This window comes from Convolutriloba macropyga, chromosome 5, assembly GCF_964194025.1.
Source record: "Convolutriloba macropyga chromosome 5, txConMacr16.3, whole genome shotgun sequence".
NCBI classification, from domain to species: Eukaryota; Metazoa; Xenacoelomorpha; order Acoela; family Convolutidae; genus Convolutriloba; species Convolutriloba macropyga.
Genome location: NC_134472.1, coordinates 55,969,212 through 55,986,617, shown reverse-complemented (window position 1 = coordinate 55,986,617; position 17,406 = coordinate 55,969,212). Strand labels below are relative to the sequence as shown.

Below are 17,406 nucleotides of genomic sequence, written 5' to 3'. Positions count from 1 at the left end.
TTTTTTGTTAATGCGCTGCGTTCAGTGAATGACTTTGACTTTAAAAAGGGTTATTTAGAGATTGGCGCATATAGATGGTCATAACTCTTTGGAGGTCGGTGAAAATAATAAACATGAGCAATTGTCTCGTTTTTTGAAAAATCTTAATGAAACCTCATTCCTAGTTGTTACCGAAACATGGATAAACGAAAAAACTGACATTCCCGAGTTTTATCTGTGCAATAGTCATCACTTCATTCACCAACCAAGATCATCATTAACTAATGTACAGAGAGGTGGAGGGGTAGGTATTTGGGTTCCCAAACAGTTTGAAGTAAAAATGAGAAATGATTTGATCACAATCAATAGAAGTTTTTTTGAGTCAATGTGGATTGAAATTGGTAAGCCTTTAACACAAAAACTACTCATTAATGTAGCATACTGCCCCAATGTAAATCTTTCTAACTTTTTTCTGGATGAAATGACTGTAGAAATCTCAAATGTGTATTCGTATACAGATAATCTAATTTTATTAGGAGATTACAATATAAACTTGTTAGGCACAAAAGGTAGACAGTCACTTGATATTTTCACAGCAAACAATGGGCTATGTTACGTTAATGAAATGGAGGCAACATGGACAAATGGTGAAAAATATTCGTTAATTGATCACTGCTTTATCTCGAAGAACCAAATTTTTGAAGCCAGTGTTCTAGAGTCGACTCTTGGAGTTGATCACTTCACAATAGTATATCAGTCATCATTAAAAATAGATCACAGTGAAAAGAAAAGGCAATTTTTGATACGTAATACCAAGAAATATTCAAGATCAAATTTCAATCGTGAGATTGCGCTGCAAGATTGGTCGCCTATGTACCAGATAAATGAGCCGAACGAAATGTTTTTAAAATTTATCGAAATTTTTGAAAATATACTGAGTTGTCATGCACCCTTGAAGTTGGTAGAAAGTAGTACCAAAAAACAACAAAAGCAATGGTTGACAAAAGAATTACGTGGTCTCATAAATGAAAAACACCGTCTCTTTAATGCGTGGAAGAAAAACCCAAAATCAGAGATTTATAACATTTACAAATCTTTACGCAATTCAGTGAATAGAAAACTGAAAAAAGCTGCAGATGATTACACAAAGAATTTTTTCCAGCAGCTACCAACTTCAAGAGAACAATGGAAATTCATCAAAAACAGGATCAATTCCAACAGCCAAATAGAAAAAATTGACAAATTAAGGGAAGATAGTCATTTTGTTGAGGATGACAGAGAGATTGCCAATGTTCTTAATAATTGTTTTGCGAGACTAGGATTATACAAAGGCAAAGACGTTGCTCCAAATTGTTCTTCCCTAACATTTGATGGACCGGAATTTAGCTTCCGACCAGTCACCAGAAAAGAATTGTATAATGTTATTGATAATCTACCTAAGCATAAATCTCCCGGACCGGGCTATATACCAGCATGGGCGCTAAAAGATAGTAAACTGTCTATTGGAACTCATTTACAATTTGTCGTCAATGAATGTATAAACAAAAACACGTTTCCTAATATTCTGAAAACAGCGCATGTTACACCTGTATATAAGAAGGGAGACCGACTAGAACCAGAAAACTATCGACCCATATCAGTCACACCAACTCTAGCAAAAATTTTTGAGCGATTACTACTTGAACAACTAACTCACCACCTAACTCTTAATGGTCTGATTAACAAGAATCAATTCGGCTTTCAAAAGCAAAAGTCCTGTCTCGATACTATCATTTCATTAACAGAAAAGATAAACCAATGCGTTGACGAAAACGAAATTGTTGTCACACTCTTTTTAGACTTAGCAAAGGCTTTCAACTCAATATCTATAGATATTTTTATGAACAAAATAAAAAGGTATGGAATTGGAGAAAATGCAAGAATCTTATTAAACTCTTTCCTTTCTGATAGAAAACAGTGTGTAAAAAATGGGATAGCAAAATCAGATTGGGTTGTCATAAATCATGGTGTTCCTCAGGGAACTGTCTTAGGGCCTCTAATTTTTATACTTTATGTCAACGATTTCAGTGAAGCTGTATCAACGAATTGTGATGTATGAAGCAAATGAAGCAAATTTGCAGATAATAGCTGAAGATACATTAAACAAGACAGATCAATATATGAAACAAAACAGGTTAACTTTGAATGAGAAAAAAACGGAGTTAAGGGTGTTCAGGAATGAAGAATTGCCGATCATTGAAACTGTCGATTTCAAGGGACACCGATTGGAAGCATCTGAAAAACGTAGATATTTAGGTGTAATAATTGATAGGGAACTGACATACCAAAATCAACTAAATAAGGTTATCAGTAAAATGGCTTCAGCAATCAGATCATTATATTTGGTTCGTTATCAGGTACCGCTAAAAACAAGAATAAATATTTTTAAATCACTAGTTTTGTCTCATTTAGATTTTAGCGCAATTTTTTTTCAAAATTTACCATCTTACTCTATTGACAGAATTAACAAACAGATAAACTGAGTTGTCATGCACCCTTACTGAGTTGTCAATATACTGAGTTGTCATGCACCCTCGAAGTTGGTAGAAAGTAGTACCAAAAAACAACAAAAGCAATGGTTGACAAAAGAATTACGTGGTCTCATAAATGAAAAACACCGTCTCTTTAATGCGTGGAAGAAAAACCCAAAATCAGAGATTTATAACATTTACAAATCTTTACGCAATTCAGTGAATAGAAAACTGAAAAAAGCTGCAGATGATTACACAAAGAATTTTTTCCAGCAGCTACCAACTTCAAGAGAACAATGGAAATTCATCAAAAACAGGATCAATTCCAACAGCCAAATAGAAAAAATTGACAAATTAAGGGAAGATAGTCATTTTGTTGAGGATGACAGAGAGATTGCCAATGTTCTTAATAATTGTTTTGCGAGACTAGGATTATACAAAGGCAAAGACGTTGCTCCAAATTGTTCTTTCCTAACATTTGATGGACCGGAATTTAGCTTCCGACCAGTCACCAGAAAAGAATTGTATAATGTTATTGATAATCTACCTAAGCATAAATCTCCCGGACCGGGCTATATACCAGCATGGGCGCTAAAAGATAGTAAACTGTCTATTGGAACTCATTTACAATTTGTCGTCAATGAATGTATAAACAAAAACACGTTTCCTAATATTCTGAAAACAGCGCATGTTACACCTGTATATAAGAAGGGAGACCGACTAGAACCAGAAAACTATCGACCCATATCAGTCACACCAACTCTAGCAAAAATTTTTGAGCGATTACTACTTGAACAACTAACTCACCACCTAACTCTTAATGGTCTGATTAACAAGAATCAATTCGGCTTTCAAAAGCAAAAGTCCTGTCTCGATACTATCATTTCATTAACAGAAAAGATAAACCAATGCGTTGACGAAAACGAAATTGTTGTCACACTCTTTTTAGACTTAGCAAAGGCTTTCAACTCAATATCTATAGATATTTTTATGAACAAAATAAAAAGGTATGGAATTGGAGAAAATGCAAGAATCTTATTAAACTCTTTCCTTTCTGATAGAAAACAGTGTGTAAAAAATGGGATAGCAAAATCAGATTGGGTTGTCATAAATCATGGTGTTCCTCAGGGAACTGTCTTAGGGCCTCTAATTTTTATACTTTATGTCAACGATTTCAGTGAAGCTGTATCAACGAATTGTGATGTATGAAGCAAATGAAGCAAATTTGCAGATAATAGCTGAAGATACATTAAACAAGACAGATCAATATATGAAACAAAACAGGTTAACTTTGAATGAGAAAAAAACGGAGTTAAGGGTGTTCAGGAATGAAGAATTGCCGATCATTGAAACTGTCGATTTCAAGGGACACCGATTGGAAGCATCTGAAAAACGTAGATATTTAGGTGTAATAATTGATAGGGAACTGACATACCAAAATCAACTAAATAAGGTTATCAGTAAAATGGCTTCAGCAATCAGATCATTATATTTGGTTCGTTATCAGGTACCGCTAAAAACAAGAATAAATATTTTTAAATCACTAGTTTTGTCTCATTTAGATTTTAGCGCAATTTTTTTTCAAAATTTACCATCTTACTCTATTGACAGAATTAACAAACAGATAAACTGGGGAATAAAAGTTTGCTTTATGAAAACCAAATACGATACTGCCAGAGATCTACTTCTGGAGACTAAAATTCTTCCAGCAGAGCTCCAAATAACACGGGTGTCTTTAAATAGGTTTTTCAATAATCTCCAACAAACAAGAAATCGCTCTAATAAACATTTCAGATTTTTAGAAAACGTGCCTATTATTGTAAACAAACGAACCCATAACCTTTCTTAGAACAAAAATGTAAGTCAAAATGGAGTAATGGTTCAATTGTTCGTAACTTTATTCGAAAATGGAACACACTTCCAATTACAATTAGAAAAGAAACGTCGAAGACCAAATTTAAATAAAAAGTTACAGCGGAAATGCTTAAACGACACGAAAGAGTTCCAATAGACAGAAGGGTTGCAGGATTTAAACATATTTTTTATTAAATTATTTTTTGAAAACCGAACCTTAGTTTGTTATAAATTAGAAAACAATAATGTTTGATTAATAAATTTCTAACATGTAACATTAACCAAGTGGTTAGTTTAATTTACATGTTTGCAGATTAAAAAAAATATTTGCCAAATTTTGAACATTTTTTTCAAATTGTTTTACTGTTTCGTAATTGAGCTGTTTCCTTTTCTTACTGAGACAGAAGGATTGCCATGTAATTTTCTTAAGCTTCAGTTGCCTAATAGCAAAAATTCCATGTTTTTTTTACCTCAATACATTCATTTCGATTTTCAATAAGAGTTTCCAATTTCAATTTAGTTTTTTGATTTTTCAGAAATTGCGAATTAGCTTTTTTGAAATCTTTTTCACAATGTATGTATTCTCCGCATTCTAGCAAGTTACTTTCTAAAATTCTTCTAAGACCTACATTTTTTCGCGCTGTCGTTATTAAATTGAAATTTATCGATTTGAACTTTTAATTTTTGTCTTTTTTCTTTGAATTTTTTAAAGTTTTTTTGGATTTCAATTTATTTTTATTTAACATATGGCACTGAGGTTTTGTTAGCCTCACTTTTACCAATTTTGTACAACACCCATTTTCTGCGAATAATCTTAGGGCTTGGTTTTGTTGGCATACGAATTTTTGTATTTGAATATTGTTCTATCTCTTTAGTGTTTTTCATGATTAATTTCGATTTGATTAATTTTGGGTCATCGTTGTTTTATCGCGTTCATCGTGATTTGAAACGACAACAATGTTTAATGGTTGAATTGACCATGTTTATTTAGTTTCCTTATTAATTATTGTTTTTGTATTGTAAAATATTTTTTCAATTGAGAGAACTTACGGAAATTGATAAATTTTATTGCAATTTTTGTCCATTTCTTGCAGTATTCAAATTTTCCTTCCTAAATAAAGTTTTGGGAGCCTAACATGGCTTGATTGTTGCTGCTCGTGTACTTTGATTTTTTCAGCTGCTTATTAAAAATTTTGCTGGTTTTATGTAAAGATGTAATGGAATTTTTTAGTTCAGTTGATTTTGTGGGCTATCTTCCTTTTTGACTTATTCTTTAGACGTCTGATTCTTTGAATTGTTGTAGTAGTCACTATAGTAGGAACCAGTTAATTTAAATGTAATTCGGCCACGAAGACGACTCGCTGAGTTGTTTTCGGATTTCTTCCGGCTTTGTTTTAAGATCTGTTCACACGTTTTCATGATTTTTGAAGTCAAATTGGAGTAGTGATTTTGGTCACGCCGAAACAGGAAATGGATCAAAAAAGCAAGTGGTTTTGCGCATTGCAATGTTTTTGCTCTAATTTTCAAAAAGAGTGAGAAAACGGTGTTTGAACAAAAATTCGCTTTCTCTAGTGGTTTTTTTTGTTCACATTCGGCAATTTCACTGTGATATTTACTGTTTTTCGATTTTTTTGGATCGGATTTTTTTTTCTATATGGTTTTCCCAATTTATTCATTATTCATTCTAAGCCTAGTTCTTGGTTTGAAACGAATATCTCTTCTCGCTAGTGATTTTCTGTTCTCGCTAGCGGCATTTGGACATTGATTTTGTTTTGTTTTTGTTTTTTTAATCTGATTTTTTAGGAATGGTTTTCCCAATTCACTCGGTCCGTTCTGTGTCTAGTTTTTTTGTTTAGTCAATGAAAATTCTTTGAAATGTACGTCAGGACTCACTCACTGTTTCAACTGAACGGAAATCCATTCACTCAATGAATTACACAAGATTGTGAATACAGTCAAGGAATAAAATCAAAAGAGACGTGATAAACCAATAAAGCCCGGTAATTGTCATTGAGAATTTGGTTATCGAAGTTCATTGTGTTTGCTAGCTGATATTGGTTTTAAGCTTATTAGCTTTCAGTTTTGAAGCTGACTTAAGTAAACTGCACGCCGAATCAGAACACTTTTTGACACTGAAAAAAATAGAAAAAAATTTTGTCAATTTATCTCTTCTTTTTCTCTTTCAATCCCGATGTGCATCAAGCGCATCAACAACGGCTGTGTTCCGGCAATCTGCCAGCTGTGCTACCAAAAGTCTTCTAAATGAAAATCTGAGTGAGGAATCTTCTCCGTTGCTGTTTGCCGTTCTATTAGTTAGTCATCTGCCTTCGTAGTGCAGTTGGATTGTGAACATTTTTAGTTGCTCTCTAACGAAGTTTGGAGCAAGCATTTTAAAAAATTGTCTTTATTTTACCTTAAGAGAACATTATTGATTTCCTACAGACTTTTAATAGCCGCCTTCATCTTCTCATTTACCAATTTTGTACAACATTCATTTTCTGCGAATAATCTTAGGGCTTGGTTTTGGTAGCATGCGAATTTTTGTATTTGAATATTGTTCTATCTCTTTAGTGTTTTTCATGATTAACTTCGATTTGATTAATTTTGGGTCCTCGTTGTTTTTTTTCCGTTCATTGTGATTTGAAGCGACAACCATTTTTAATGGTTGAATTGACCATGTTTATTTAGTTTCCTTATTAATTACTGTTTTTGTATAGTAAAATATTGTTTCAATTGAGAGAACTTACGGAAATTGATAAATTTTATTGCAATTTTTGTCCATTTCTTGCAGTATTCAAATTTTCCTTCCTAAATAAAGTTTTGGGAGCCTAAAATGGCTTGATTGTTGCTGCTCGTGTACTTTGATTTTTCAGCTGCTTATTAAAAATTTTGCTGGTTTTATGTAAAGATGTAATGGAATTTTTTAGTTCAGTTGATTTTGTGGGCTATCTTCATTTTCGATTTATTTTTTAGACGTCTGATTCTTTGAATTGTTGTAGTAGTCACTATAGTAGGAACCAGTTAATTTAAATGTAATTCGGCCACGAAGACGACTCGCTGAGTTGTTTCCGGAATTCTTCCGGCTTTGTTTTAAGATCTGTTCACACGTTTTCATGATTTTTGAAGTCAAATTGGAGTAGTGATTTTGGTCACGCCGAAACAGGAAATGGATCAAAAAAGCAAGTGGTTTTGCGCATTGCAATGTTTTTGCTCTAATTTTCAAAAAGAGTGAGAAAACGGTGTTTGAACAAAAATTCGCTTTCTCTAGTGGTTTTTTTTGTTCACATTCGGCAATTTCACTGTGATATTTACTGTTTTTCGATTTTTTTGGATCGGATTTTTTTTGTATATGGTTTTCCCAATTTATTCATTATTCATTCTAAGCCTAGTTCTTGGTTTGAAACGAATATCTCTTCTCGCTAGTGTTTTTTTGTTCACATGCGGCTATTTGACTTTGATTTTTGTTTTTTTTAAAATTTTTTGATCTGGTTTTTTTTGGAAATGGTTTTCCCAATTCACTAATAGTCCATTTTAGGTCTAGTTTTTTGTTAGAATCAAAATTACACTTCCCGCTAGTGATTTTCTGTTCTCGCTAGCGGCATTTGGACATTGATTTTGTTTTGTTTTTGTTTTTTTAATCTGATTTTTTAGGAATGGTTTTCCCAATTCACTCGGTCCGTTCTGTGTCTAGTTTTTTTGTTTAGTCAATGAAAATTCTTTGAATTGTACGTCAGGACTCACTCACTGTTTCAACTGTTTCAACTGAACGGAAATCCATTCACTCAATGAATTACACAAGATTGTGAATACAGTCAAGGTCAAAATAGCAAAATCAAAAGAGACGTGATAAACCAATAAAGCCCGGTAATTATGTCATTGAGAATTTGGATATCGAAGTTCATTGTGTTTGCTAGCTGATATTGGTTTTAAGCTTATTAGCTTTCAGTTTTGAAGCTGACTTAAATAAACTGCACGCCGAATCAGAACACTTTTTGACACTGAAAAAAATAGAAAAAAATTTTGTCAATTTATCTCTTCTTTTTCTCTTTCAATCGCGATGTGCATCAAGCGCATCAACAACGGCTGTGTTCCGGCAATCTGCCAGCTGTGCTACCAAAAGTCTTCTAAATGAAAATCTGAGTGAGGAATCTTCTCCGTTGCTGTTTGCCGTTCTATTAGTTAGTCATCTGCCTTTGTAGTGCAGTTCGATTGTGAACATTTTTAGTTGCTCTCTAACGAAGTTTGGAGCAAGCATTTTAAAAAATTGTCTTTATTTTACTTGAGGAGAACAGTATTGCTTTTCTACAGACTTTTAATAGCCGCCTTAATCTTCTCAGCCGGCTATTATAGCGCTCCTACTTTTTGATAGCTGCAAGCTGAGCGTAGCTATATTGGTTCTTGTTGGTCTGGTTTTTCTTTCGTCTGACGCTCTTTTTCGGTTTAGATTTTTTTCACGCCGCAGAGCAATTTTGGTTGATGCCTTCATGCTGTTTTTTCACTGCTATCGTCAATTTTCCGCTTTTTTTCTCGCAACGCTTTCAATTTGAGCGTCGGTCAGCTGGTCACCGGCGGCCATTTTCCGGGGATCTGCTGGCACTGTTTGGGCAATCATTAATTTTTAATAGCCGCATCAGCAATTCCAGGCGGCTATTATTGCGCTCCTAATTTTTTACCGTCTAACAGAGTTTTGTTTCGTATTACCCTGACTTCTTGGAATTGACTTTTTCAATGACTTCAGTGACTTCTTCTTTTCAGTTAAAATTTGCGTTCGTGACGTCGTTTCTGCTTTTAGGTCAATTGCGTGACTTACCTCACTCAAAAAGATGACTTCTGAACTCACTTATGGAACTTTAAATTTTATGAACATTTAAGGTTAATTAAAGGTTAATAGTGCGCATCTAAGTAGTGCCAAACTTATATGCCCTAATTCCTGAGTAATAGGGTCTTGAGATTTTGATTTCGAATATTAATTTTGAAAAAACTCTATTATGGCTTTTTCCTATGCGTCTCATAAAAATGACAGTCCGAATCTAACCCAAAAAGTCTAGCGGTCTATTAAAAAGCTGGTGGTCGATCTGTCAATCTTATTTCTTTAGTTGTTTCAATTCATGCTAGGCCACAAGCGTCTATCGCGGCTATTTTCCGACAATCTGCCGGTTATATTTCGTTTTATTCTCGTTACTGTTTCTGTCTGAACGTCGGTCAGTTGGTCAACGGTGGCACTTTTCAGGTGATCTGCTGGTAATGTTTTTGGTCAACCAATATTTTTGTGATACGGTAGCAGATAATTAGTTTATTAGTCTGAATGTCCTCGAACTCTTCTAACTTTTCCCCGCCGATTTTAATATGGCGTCTCTGGGCCCAACGCGATCGTGAGTCTAAAATTTAAGTTCTAGAATTCTGGGAACTTTGGCAATTAAAGCTTGCGAAAACAATATTTCTTTTGAAAAAAACTACTGATTTTTAAACATTTTGAAAAGCTAAAAGAAACTTTGTTTGTTGAATTCTATCTTTTTTCTGTTTGTAATTGTTTACCCAGTTTAAACTTACTTATACGAAATTACATGCATTTAGTTATCACCAAGTGGAGATAAATTTGAACCATATATGATTGCTTTCCATAGGTATGACATAATTCGGAAGACGGTGTCGCGGGGAGCGCGTGCACTGACCAGGCAGCAGCAGTTAATGAACAGACAGCAACAACAGCAACAAAGACAAGCATTCGACTCTGAGGGAAATCTTTTGGAGGGATTTGAGTCCGATGAGGATTGTCAAGATGAACGTTAGTTCTGTCCTTTCTTACTTGACATCCTTAGTGTTTGGGTCAGGGTGATCAGGAAGTCAATATTGTCAAAAATTAATGCAAAAATTTTTGCCCGAATGCGTGTCGTGTTCAGTGCAAACCTGAATGCGAACCGAGACTTCTTGTCCAAAAAAATTATTGGCCACAGTTGTAATGAAGCAAGTAAAAAATATTGACAAATAAGGTCTCTCCTAGTCGCATTCTTTTGGGAACCCTGATGCTTTCACAGAATGAGGTATTCTTTAACATGAGGAAAAAGTGTTTCGTGAACATTATTACTGCCAGTAAACCACACTCTTAAATGTCAATCTTTATCTCAAATAACGCCTGTTGTGGGTTTCAGTTGAGATCGTTGAAACGAGGCCAGGAGCAATAGTCAGACGTAAGATTAGAGAGACACTGTTAGGTTCATTGTATGATTCTGTGAATCCAATGGGTGTTGCCCAACCCCTGCCTCCTGTCGTGTGCGATGATAATGACGTTGATCAGGAATTTATGAGGCAATTGACACTAAACAAAGACGAGAGTCAACGCAGTTGTCTGATCACTCAGCGATGTGAAAGTTAGTACAGATGAGCAATTTTGTGCATATAAGTTACTAAAACGTTTGCAGTGGATCCGTTTTTAATTTGATTAATTTAATCGATATCGTTCCATTAGCATTAAACTGTCTGTGCAATTTTTTTGGAGCTTTTTGCAGTCACTTAAATAGACCCCCTAAAAATTTTTGTCAACCTGATTTGTTTAGATGCCTCAAAGCCGGCCGTCCGCTTCAAATTGGAAACGAATCTGCACGTCAACGTCAAAATATGTGATTGTGAGTGTTTCCTGATTATTGCTACTGTTTCCTCTTTTTAATAGCCGCCGTCAGCCTCTCAAACCGCTATCATTTAGGCGCTCTCCTTTTTACAATTAAAAGAATTTGAATTGTATTGGGGCGCTGTCTTTTTAAGACTCGAAGAGGAGTATTGGTTTTCTTTAGTTTTTTTTACAGGAAGTACTATTTGTTCAGGCAGCGTTTTGACCTAATAGTGAAAGTGAGTAAAATTGCCGTGTGAATTAACTTTATGTGAGCGAGAGAAGTTTTTTGTTATTGCGCTGCGTTCAGTGAATGACTTTTTGACTTTAAAAAGGGTTATTTAGGGATTGGCGCATATAGATGACAGTTTAAGCCGTGTTTTCGTCCAATTGGATCAAATTTTTAAAATTGTAACTTGGTTTTTTGTGGAAGTAAATTTTGATTGATGCCGCATGAAGATGCAACCATCTGAAATCGATATCACAATGTTTTTCAGAGCTTAAAAATACGTTTCAAGTGCCAAATTGCCCCATATTTCTCTATTTTTGTTTTCAATTTTTGGTTTTTTTCATTAATTTAATCATTTTTGGCTCTTTGAGCAGACTTTTTAACACCAAATTTGTAATTATATCAACGTCTTTTTGATAAATCCAGAATTGGATGCCTCTTTTTCACGTGAGGTGTTTTTGTTTTATAAAATTGTACACATACTAATCCGATATTGGCGGTTTTTGTCAAAGTTTTTTGTTTGTACTTTCAGTTTATTTACCATAAAAAGTCTTTTGGTGCACCATCGTTGTTTTTTGGTTTCGTTTTGTTGCTAATTGATTTTGGTCATAACTCTTTGGAGGTCGGTGAAAATATTTGCCAAATTTTGAACATTTTTTTTAAATTGTTTTACTGTTTCGTAATTGAGCTGTTTCCTTTTCTTACTGAGACAGATGGATTGCCATGTAATTTTCTTAAGCCTCAATTGCCTAATAGCAAATGTTTGTTTTTACCCCAATACATTCCATGTTTTTTTACCCCAATACATTCATTTCGATTTTTAATTAGTTTCCAATTTCAATTTAGTTTTTTGATTTTTCAGAAATTGCGAATTAGCTTTTTTGAAATCTTTTTTACAATGTATGTTTTCTCCGCATTCTAGCAAGTTACTTTCTAAAATTCTTCTAAGACCTACATTTTTTCGCGCTGTCGTTATTAAATTGAAATTTATCGATTTGAACTTATAATTTTTGTCTTTTTTCTTTGAATTTTTAAAAGTTTTTTCGATTTCAATTTATTTTTTTTAACATATGGCACTGAGGTTTTGTTAGCCTCACTTTTACCAATTTTGTACAACACCCATTTTCTGCGAATAATCTTAGGGCTTGGTTTTGGTAGCATACGAATTTTTGTATTTGAATATTGTTCTATCTCTTTAGTGTTTTTCATGATTAACTTCGATTTGATTAATTTTGGGTCATCGTTCTTTTATCGCGTTCATTGTGATTTGAAGCGACAACCATTTTTAATGGTTGAATTGACCATGTTAATTTAGTTTCCTTATTAATTACTGTTTTTGTATTGTAAAATATTGTTTCAATTGAGAGAACTTACGGAAATTGATAAATTTTATTGCAATTTTTGTCCATTTCTTGCAGTATTCAATTTTTCCTTCCAAAATAAAGTTTTGGGAGCCTAACATGGCTTGATTGTTGCTGCTCGTGTACTTTGATTTTTCAGCTGCTTATTAAAAATTTTGCTGGTTTTATGTAAAGATGTAATGGAATTTTTTATTTCAGTTGATTTTGTGGGCTATCTTCATTTTTGACTTATTAATTTGGCCACGAAGACGACTCTCTGAGTTGTTTCCGGAATTCTTCCGGCTACGTTTTAAGATCTTTTCACACGTTTTCATGATTTTTGAAGTCAAATTGGAGTAGTGATTTTGGTCACGCCGAAACAGAAAATGGAGCGAAAAACAAGTGGTTTTGCGCCTTGCAATGTTTTTGCTCTAATTTTAAAAAAGAGTGAGAAAACGGTGTTTGAACAAAAATTCGCTTTCTAGTGGTGTTTTTTGTTCACATTCGGCATTTTCACTTTTTTTTCAATTCTTTGGATCGAATTTTTTTCAAATGGTTTTCCCAATCCATTCATAGTTCATTCCAGGCCTAAATTTTTGTTAGAATCAAAATTACACTTCCCGCTAGTGATTTTCTGTTCTCGCTAGCGGCATTTGGACATTGATTTTGTTCTGTTTTTGTTTTTTTAATCTGATTTTTTAGGAATGGTTTTACCAGTTCACTCGGTCCGTTCTGTGTCTAGTTTTTTGTTTAGTCAATGAAAGTTCTTTGAATTGTACGTCAGGACTCACTCACTGTTTCAACTGAACGGAAATCCATTCACTCAATGAATTACACAAGATTGTGAATACAATCAAGGTCAAAATAGCTAAATCAAATGAGACGGGATAAACCAATAAAGCCCGGTAATTATGTCATTGAGAATTAGGTTATCAAAGTTCATTGTGTTTGCTAGCTGATATTGGTTTTAAGCTTATTAGCTTTCAGTTTTGAAGCTGACTTAAGTAAACTGCACGCCGAATCAGAACATTTTTTGACAGTGAAAAAAGAAAAAAAAATTGTCAATTTATCTCTTCGTTTTCTCTTTCAATCCCGATGTGTATCAAGCGCATCAACAACGACTGTGTTCCGGCAATCTGCCAGCTGTGCTACCAAAAGTCTTCTAAATGAAAATCTGAGTGAGGAATCTTCTCCGTTGCTGTTTGCCGTTCTATTAGTTAGTCATCTGCCTTCGTAGTGCAGTTCGATTGTGAACATTTTTAGTTGCTCTCTAACGAAGTTTGGAGCAAGCATTTTAAAAAATTGTCTTTATTTTACCTTAAGAGAACATTATTGATTTCCTACAGACTTTTAATAGCCGCCTTCATCTTCTCAGCCGGCTATTATAGCGCTCCTACTTTTTGATAGCTGCAAGCTGAGCGTAGCTATATTGGTTCTTGTTGGTCTGGTTTTTCTTTCGTCTGACGCTCTTTTTCGGTTTAGATGCCTTCATGCTGTTTTTTCACTGCTATGATCTGCGTGAGGTCACGTGTTTTTCATCTGCGTGAGGTCACTTGAGATCACTCTAACCCCTTTAAAGGTCATTATTGCACTCCCATATAATCAATGTTAATAACAAAGCTTTGCGACCAAAACTAAAATGAATTTGATTTTTTTAGGAAAATTTTTTAGTTTGAAAACATTTTTAATAGCCGCGAACCGATAGCGGCTCTTATTGGTGACATTTTTCAATTCGTCGGCTCATTCGTTGATTCTTGCGACCTGTCTTCTTGGAGATGACTTTTTTCCATGACTTCATTGACTTCTACTGCTTTGCAGTTAAAATTTGTGTTCGTGACGTTATTTCTGCTTTTAGGTCAATTGCGTGACTTACCTCACTCAAAAAATGACTTTTGAACTCACTTATGGAACTTTAATTTTTATGAACATTTACTAATTGAAGGCCAATAGTGTGCATCTAATTAGTGCCAAATTATTATGCCCTAATTCCTGAGTAATAGTGTCTTGAGTTTTAATATCGAATGTTAATTTTGATAAAGCTCCATTAGGGCTTTTTCCTTGCAGAGCAAGTGTGTCTCATAAAAATGGCAGTCCGAATCTAACCCAAAAAGTCTAGTGGTCTATTAAAAAGCTGGTGGTCGATCTGTCGATCTTATTTCTTTAGTTGTTTCAATTCATGGTAGGCCACAAGCGTCTATCGCGGCTATTTTCCGGCAATCTGCCGGCTATGTTAGTCTTTAAAAAGGTTCACAGCTGCATCAGCTCAATTCTGTAGCTGATGCTATCTATATTATACATCTCGTAGGTCTGTTTCGGCAATCTGCCGGCTATTTTGTTTTACAATTCAGCGAATTTGAATTGTATTGCAGCGGTCTTTTTTACGACTCAAAGAAACAGCCAGTGAAAAGCGTTAATGCAAAGTGTTTAGGTCAAATGGGCGAGAGAAGAGATTAGTTTACTGTTCCTGTCGATTATTAGAGAGAGAGAGCGAGGAAAGTAGGTGTGAAAAATTTTCATTAAGCAGGTGAGTGTTTCGTCAGGTGCTGCGCCTTTGTGAAAGCAGTTTTTCTAGTTTTAACCTTTTCAGTCAAGGGTGATTCTATCATTTTCGTAAACTGGTATCAGTTCGTTTGGAAACATTTTTTGGCAATCTGAAGTGAAGTTAACAAGTTTGGTGTGAATATTGAGCTATTTTTCTTACCATTTTGCCTTGTTTTTAGCTTTTTCAGCATTTTCTGTATTCTTAATCTTTGATAGTATTTGGGAAGTTTTGTCGTTGAACTCAATTGTTCTAGCACTTCTGGTTGTCCCTCAATTTGATTGATTTTAATTTTGAGTTTTTTGTTGAAGAAAATTGGGCAAGTTGAGCAAATATTTACCAATTATGTCTCTTTTAACTTTGTTTGTCTATTTCATCGAGTTTTATGGTTCTCACCGTAGTTTTTTACTTGATCAATTTTTCAGTTTTTCCAGTTTTTTCTTGCTTTTTTTAAACTCTTGCGTTTAATTTTTCTCGAAGTATTGGATGGGTGAAGTATTGGATGGGTGACTCAATTTGCAAAAGACGTAATTTTTCGACGAATGAGGGTTGGTAAGTTGCGTTTTTATTATAGCTGCGAAGCTGTAAGCTGAGCGTAGCTATATTGCGGTGCTCTTGGTTTTTTACAATTCAAAGAATTTGAATTGTATTGGGGCGCTGTCTTTTTTTTCAAGATCTGTTCACACATTTTCATGATTTTTGAAGTCAAATTGGAGTGATGATTTTGGTCACGCCGAAACAGGAAATGGAGCGAAAAAGCGAGTGGTTTTGCGGCGTGAATTTTTTTTGCTCTAGTTTTAAAGTAGAGTGAGAAAATGGTGTTTGAACAAAAATTCGATTTCTCGGTAGTGGTTTTTTGTTCACATGCGGCAATTTCACTCTGATTTTTACTGTTTTTTCGATTTTTTGGATCGGATTTTTTTATAAATGGTTTTCCCAATCCATTCACAGCTCATTCTACGCCTAGTTTTTTATTTGAATTGAATTTTCATTTCTCGCTAGTGGTTTTTTGTTCACATGCGGCATTTTGACATAGATTTTCTGTTTTTTTCCTGTTTTTTTTTATCTTATTTTTTTTAAATGGTTTTCTCAATTCAGTCATAGTCCATTCTTGGTCTAGTTTTTCTTTTTAGTCAATGAAAATTCTTTGAATTGTACGTCAGGACTTGTCCTGCTATGTTTTTTTGTTTCGTCGTCTGACGCTCTTTTTTCGTTTTACATTTGTTCACGCAGCAAAGCTGAAAAAGTCAAATTTTCTAAATGACTTCTTCCTCTCACTAACGGCATTGCGCGTGTGACGTCATTTCTCACTCGCTTTAGCGAAAGTTTTTAGGTTATTTGCGTGATTAGATTTTGATCATACGTGACTTACCTCACTCAATAAAATGACTTTTGGACTTTAAAACTTAAGTTTAATTTGAATTTGTTTAAGGTCTAAGGAACTCATATGTGCAGTAAAGGTCCCTAATAAAAGGATTCTGTGGAATGAATTTTAACAAGCTTTATTAATTCATCGCTGAATGTTTTTTAGCCTAGTTTTCTGAGCGGCGTCGATTTTTTTTTCAAGTTAGATCTGTGTCTGTCTCTATTTCTATTATATGGCACGCAGGTCTATTCCTTCGCAGCTATTCCGGCAATCTGCCGGCTTTGTTCGTTTTGTAGAGAATTTTTAATTGCTCTTGAACGAAGTTCATAGCAATTATTGTAAACGTGTTGGTCTTTTTACGACTCGAAGAGTATTGAGTTTCTACAGGTTTTTTTTTGGCAGAAAGCAAGTTTGTTCATGACTTGAATTTTGACTTCTTTCTGTCCGAGCATTTACCTCCGTTTTTGATTGTTGACTTCTGTTTTCGAACATTGGACTTTAACAGTAGCTTCGTTTCTAATGTATAGTAATTAGGAACTGCTGGTAATGTTCAAGGTGATGAGGTCATTTCGAGATTTTTTACCTACACCCCCCCCGCCCCACGCACCCCCCCCCCACTTACCCCACCTACCTCTACCCCCTCCCTTCACCTAGCTACACCCCCCCCCCCAACTTCCCACCTCCCCAACCTTTCTACCCACCCGCCTACCTACCCCCAGCCCCAACTTACCCCCCCCCCCCCCCCACCTAGCCCTACCCCCAAACTACCTCCTCCCTTCACCTAACTACCCCCCAGAAAAAAACTACCCCAGCACTACTTCCCCAACCTATCTACCCATCCACCCCACCTAGCTCCCCCCCCCGCACCTTTAAAATTGTCGGCATTTTTAAAACTCTTCAATGTGGTTTGTTGGGCTACTTTTGTTTTTTTTTGTCTATTTTGATGTTTTGATTTCGGTAACAGTACCTTCGTTTGTAATGTATA

General features: G+C 34.8%; 1 protein-coding gene across 1 annotated transcript in view; it reads left to right on the top strand.

Annotated features, from left to right (window-relative positions):
* Positions 1-17,406, top strand: part of LOC142340423 (uncharacterized) — a 464,952-nt gene that overhangs the window by 403,797 nt on the left and 43,749 nt on the right. The gene's annotated exons all lie outside the window — the stretch shown is intronic.